Here is a 5,773-nt window from a genome sequence, read left to right as displayed (position 1 = left end):
GCTACCCCCTACTGGTCGATTGAGCCCTGAACCTCACAACCTTCCTGGGAGCACCTTTCCTCTTAAACTCTAGTGAGAAACCCTGTATTGGGTCTGGCAGTTGAGGGACATCTGACCCTGGAGTACATGAGGGGGGAAAGAAGCCGAGTTATCGTTGGTTAGAGGCTTTAAATCCCTGCCTGAGCTCAGTTTATCTTTGCTGCTGCCTGGAGTTAGAGTGCCTAGTGACTGTCAGGTTTCTCCCTTTCCCCTCGCGAACCTAATCAAACTGCTGCCATAGAACGGGGAGGGGGCCAGGGAGATCACCGCCACTGCACCAGGACTTTGGCCATCAGATTGAAAGAAAAACCCTACCTTAGTGCGGCTGGCCCACTGAGGACTTCGCCGCTGGGCTGTTATCTCCGGTGCGGGCTGACGGCGTCCACGGGCCCCCGCTGAGGAGATTGATAGATAAGCGAGGGGGCCCAGTTTTAGTCAGCGGAGCGTCAGTTTCCCCCTGTGGCGGCATTGCGGAAGTCAGTGTGCGCTGTCAAGAGAGCGCAGGAAGAAGGGGGCGGGAATCCTTGGAGGCCGGCCCGTGTTCAGTACCCTCACTCTTTGATGAGTGAGGAGAGGGCGGGACACACGGCCGAAAGACACGCCGCGAAAGTCGCTGCACAGTCCCGGCCTAGACAGCTGCTGGGAGCCTGCAGCGTTGGGGCAGGAAACAGATCGAAGCTAGAGACACGCGAGTTGAGCTTAATGCAGCTGAGCGAGCGGACTGAAATGAAACCGGCAATGACCTGGTAAGACCGCTAAAGTGTTGTGGGGAGCCCCGAGTACAGAGAGGGCCTCACTGCTTCCTCCAAAGTTGGTGGGGAATTGCCGAAGGACACGTAGGAGTAACGGTGGGAAGGGGGTATTTGAAACAGTACTATTTTCCCACACAGCGCTACGGAAGAGGAGAGTCAAACGGCAGGAAATGCCAGCTGAGTGAGAACTGCCAAATCCACCAGGGCTTTGCTGAATAACTAAAAATAACTGTCTGCCTGAAATTACTGCCTCAGGATGAATTAATTGTAGAGCAATTTAGGTATTTATTTGCCTGGTATCTCAAACTGAGCCACACCTGTGGATGTAAAATGTATGGATGCTAATGTCAGAGGCCTAGTTGTGATAATAGAATACGTCAGAACTGCCTATCGCTTCATTCTCTTTCAGATAAAGGAGGGGGATGTTAATTGAGTTTAACTACACTGCTATCCTGCCTGAAAATGTTGTGACTGAGATTTACCAGTGATCCAAATTACTATGTCATGGGAAATGTTTACCAGAGCAAGTAACTCAAATACAATGCAAGAAATGGAAATATGGTAATGTTTTTGCAACTAAGAGAAATACAAGAAACTAAGCAACAGAAAATAGAAAGATTTTCTACTTTTCTAAAAACGGTGTGGTGTTTCCCTTTTGGTGGATGGGCGCTAGATTACTGTCAAAGGTGTGATTTTGTTTTTTTTTTTTTTTTTTTTTTAATTTTTTTTTTCCCTCATTCTGCAATAGAGTGTATCTGAAATTGTCGGGGACCCGCTTCTCCGCTGTCCGAACCTTCACCACCCCTGATGCAGGGGAGTCTCACTATGTGTACTTGCAAAGTCGGGTCCCCTTACATTCATGACACTTTCAATACTTTTATTTCGAAGTGGGGGAGCTGACCACCTTGGCCACTCTCACAAGCATCATGCTTGTGTACATATTGCCATTGCATAATCATTGGAAATGAATAGGGCTTAGCATGACGGTATGTTCAATATCCCAATTAGTTCGCAAACTGTGAGTCCTCCCAGATCTCCCAATAGTTATATTTCCTACTGGGTTTCCCTTTCCTATCCCACTTATTTACTCTATTTATGGAAGCCACCCATTCTAAGTGCGTAGGGGAAACTGGTCTTATCCACTTAATGCAGAGTTCCCTTCGCGCAAGCAGAATCAACATAAACAACAAGTTCTCTTCTTTCCTTGTTAAGAGTGTTACTCCCTCTTGCCGGCAGACCCCAAAAATAACAAGATCCATACTTACTATGAGTGGTCTTCTCAGTACAGCTTCTAGGATTTTACTCACTTCCTGCCAGAAACCACCGAGCTGGGGGCACTGCCAGAACATGTGCACATCGTCCGCCCTTGGTAGGCCACATTTGGGACAGGATTTTGTGTTACTGCCACTGAATTTGGATAGACGCTTTGGCGTCCAGTAGGCTCTGTGGGAAGTAAATAGGTGGTTTCGCCTTAGAGTAGCAGATTTCACAATGGACCAACATTTGCTCATAGATACTTGCCACAAATGTTGAAGGTCCAACGATGGTAGATCTTTTCCCCAGGTATTCTCCGGAATCGACAAGTCCTCTTCCTTGGCTCCAATCAGTGCCCAATACCATAATGCAATTTCTTTTCTCTTTGGGGAATTCTGCAACATTGAAGCTTCTAGGATTTTGTTTCCACTGCACTTCTCCTTCAGAGTTTTTGCCCAACCAGAAAGTTGATAAAACTTGAATTTTGAGAGGGATGCATTTGTGCTTGTACATAGAGACTCCCAATCTATTAGAGTGTTCTTAACCAGTACTTGGCCCCATACTTCATAACCTGATGATTTTAGTGGTTTTGCCAAACTGTCTTTAAGACACTCCGGAGTTCCTGGAGAGTCCCATATAGGTGCAAACTCACTATAATAAGGAATATCCAGAGTACTCCTGATCCGATACCACAGTTTCGCAGCTGATTCCAAAGTCTTCAATTTTATTTTTTTGAAGTACTTTGGGTGTCCGAATTTGTACAAATAGTGGCCAATATTATTGGTCGTTGCTTTAAGATGACCCGGGTATAGATCTTGTTTACCTAAGAGGACCCTAATATGCTTAAATTGAAAGGCTCTATAGTATTCAACTAGATCGGGACTAGCAATTCCTCCTTCCATTTTTTTTCTCCGTAATTTACCCCATGCAATGCGAGGGCTTTTAAATGCCCAAATGAAACTTGACAGTTCACCCTGTATTTTCTTTAGAGTTTCTCTATTAAATTCTAGAGGGATAGCACTAAATATAAATGTGAATTTCGGGAGGATGGCCATTTTAATTAGGTTAGATCTACCTAAAAATGTTAGAGGAAGACCTCCCCATGCCTTCAGTAGTTTTCTTACTTCCGCTGTTATCCTGTCTAGGTTTATCTTTGCTATTTTATCTAAGTTTTTGGTCAACTCTATCCCCAAATATCTGATTTTCTCCCTGTTGTAGTTGCTATTCACTTGGAAATTCCAGCTCATAATCTCTGTTTTTGATTGATTAGTTTGATAGCCGGATATCCTACCAAAGTCGTTTAGAGTGTCCTCAATCGCTTTGATGGATCCTACGTAATTATCCGTGAAAATCATCAGGTCGTCTGCATACAAAGCTATTTTCTTTTCCCATCCATTATATTTGAACGAGGTTATTTCCGAATTAGATCTGAGCTTGTGTGCCAGCGGCTCGATGTATAAATTAAACAATAGGGGCGAGAGGGGACACCCCTGTCTAGTCCCCCTCTTTATATCTATATTCTTTGTTAAGCTCCCATTTATTAGAACCCTGGCTTTTGGTGATCGGTACAATTCTTTAACAGCTTCCTGGAAGTTTTCACCCAACTTATATTTTTCTAGCGTTGCATTTAGAAAACCCCAGTTCACTCTGTCAAACGCTTTAGCCGCATCCAGCGTTATTATTGTTAAGGGGATTTTCTCGCTTATCGCTATATCTATAGACCCAATAAGCTCGTGGGTCAGTTCCTGCAAGTGCCTGCCTCCTACAAACCCTTTCTGATCTTCTTTTATCAGCTTTCCTGCTATTTTACCGAGCCTTTTTGATAAAATTTGTGTAAAGATCTTATAATCACTATTTAAAAGGCTTATGGGGCGATAGGATTCACATCTTGCTGGATTTTTACCTGGCTTTAGTAAGATACTTATCGTGGCGTCATTCCACGAATCCGGAAGTTTCCCTTTCTCTAGATAGATTTTGTTTAGCAAGTTTGTGATAGGGGGGGAAAGGACCTCACTAAGTTTAATATAGAGTTCATTTGGTAGGGCATCCGGGCCTGCAGCTTTACCCCTTTTCAAGCCTCTCAACACCTCTTCTACTTCCTCCTTTGCAATTGGGGCATTTAATTCATCTTGTTCCTGGTTCGATAACACTGGTAAATCCAGGGTTTCTAAGTATTTATCTAAATCTTCACTTAATGGGGCTGTGTCCTCGGTATATAATAGGGAGAAGAAGTCTACAAATTCTGTTCTTATTACTTCTTCTTCAGAACAAATATCTAAACCGTCTTGCGGTAAGATATTGAGTATCTTGTTTCTATTGGAATCTGTTTTTATTTTCCACGCTATCAGCTTGCTGCACCCCTCCCCATATTCATAATGCGCCAACTTGCTTGCCTCCCATTTCTCTCTTACCCTACTCTCTAACTCCCCTGTTAGCAGTTCTTCTTGCCTCCCCCTGTCGTCTTCCAACTTCTTTATTGTTTCAGGATCAGCCTCAGCCACTATTAGTAAGTCTAGGTTTTTGATGTTAGTTTCCAGTATTCCTATCTCTTGTTTTGATCTTTTGTTTTTGTATGCAGACAAACTGAGTATCTTCCCTCTTATAACCGCCTTATATGCATCCCACATGACCTGTGGGGACACGCCCTCCCTATTATTCTCAAAGTACTCTAACGACTCTATTTTGAGACTCTCAATGTTCTGTGGGTCATTAAAAATGGTACGATCCACTGTCCATCTAACTGCCGGCTGTTGTGACTGAGATTTACCAGTGATCCAAATTACTATGTCATGGGAAATGTTTACCAGAGCAAGTAACTCAAATACAATGCAAGAAATGGAAATATGGTAATGTTTTTGCAACTAAGAGAAATACAAGAAACTAAGCAACAGAAAATAGAAAGATTTTCTACTTTTCTAAAAACGGTGTGGTGTTTCCCTTTTGGTGGATGGGCGCTAGATTACTGTCAAAGGTGTGATGCAAGCATAACACGAATGCCTTTGGGATAGGTCTTTCCACTCTGTGCCGGGCACAGAGTTGAAAGACCTATCCCATATTTGTTGGTACCCCAGGTCCAACAAATATGCATTCAGGAAATTTGGTGTATAGCCCCCATCTACTTTGAAGGTTTTCAGCACACTGGCAGGAGGCTGATCCTTCGCCTGCTGGCAGGGCCAAAGGGGACCTCATGGTCCTCATATCAAATAAGCTCCCGGTAAACATCAAGACATTTTTTTACTGTAGGAGCACATTCACTGATACTATGGCTAACATTCAGGGGAGGCCGGGATATGGTACTGATTAATTATTACAATCATGTTTTCGAAGGTACTCGGGGGAAGGTGGTATCAGCCCTTGATGGGGGACTAGAGACGTTACTCTCTTCTGCTTGCATCCAGCATACCGGTGTGCGGTCTTTTGGCGGCCGGTTCCTGTTACGAGTCCCTTTTATACCAGGAGCGTTACTATTTTTATCAAAACTCACGGACAATGCTATGACCAGATCATCCTTCTTAGAATCTCCTGCTCCTGGGACATCTTTTCTACTTTATTTTTAGATGGATACAAAATATTCGTGCTAATAATCAGCCATCACTATTGCTCACCTCCGGATATTTTATCTGCTTGTGGAGATAAAATACTCGTTTCCTTCTCTATCGCTCTCATCACCTCAACATCTATTCGCAGGAAGTTATCCTTGTGGAGGTTCTACAAATGTTAATACAAGC

This window comes from Lissotriton vulgaris, chromosome 3_1 (genome assembly GCF_964263255.1).
Source record: "Lissotriton vulgaris chromosome 3_1, aLisVul1.2, whole genome shotgun sequence".
NCBI lineage: Eukaryota > Metazoa > Chordata > Amphibia > Caudata > Salamandridae > Lissotriton > Lissotriton vulgaris.
Note: the sequence above shows the minus strand (reverse complement) of the source record.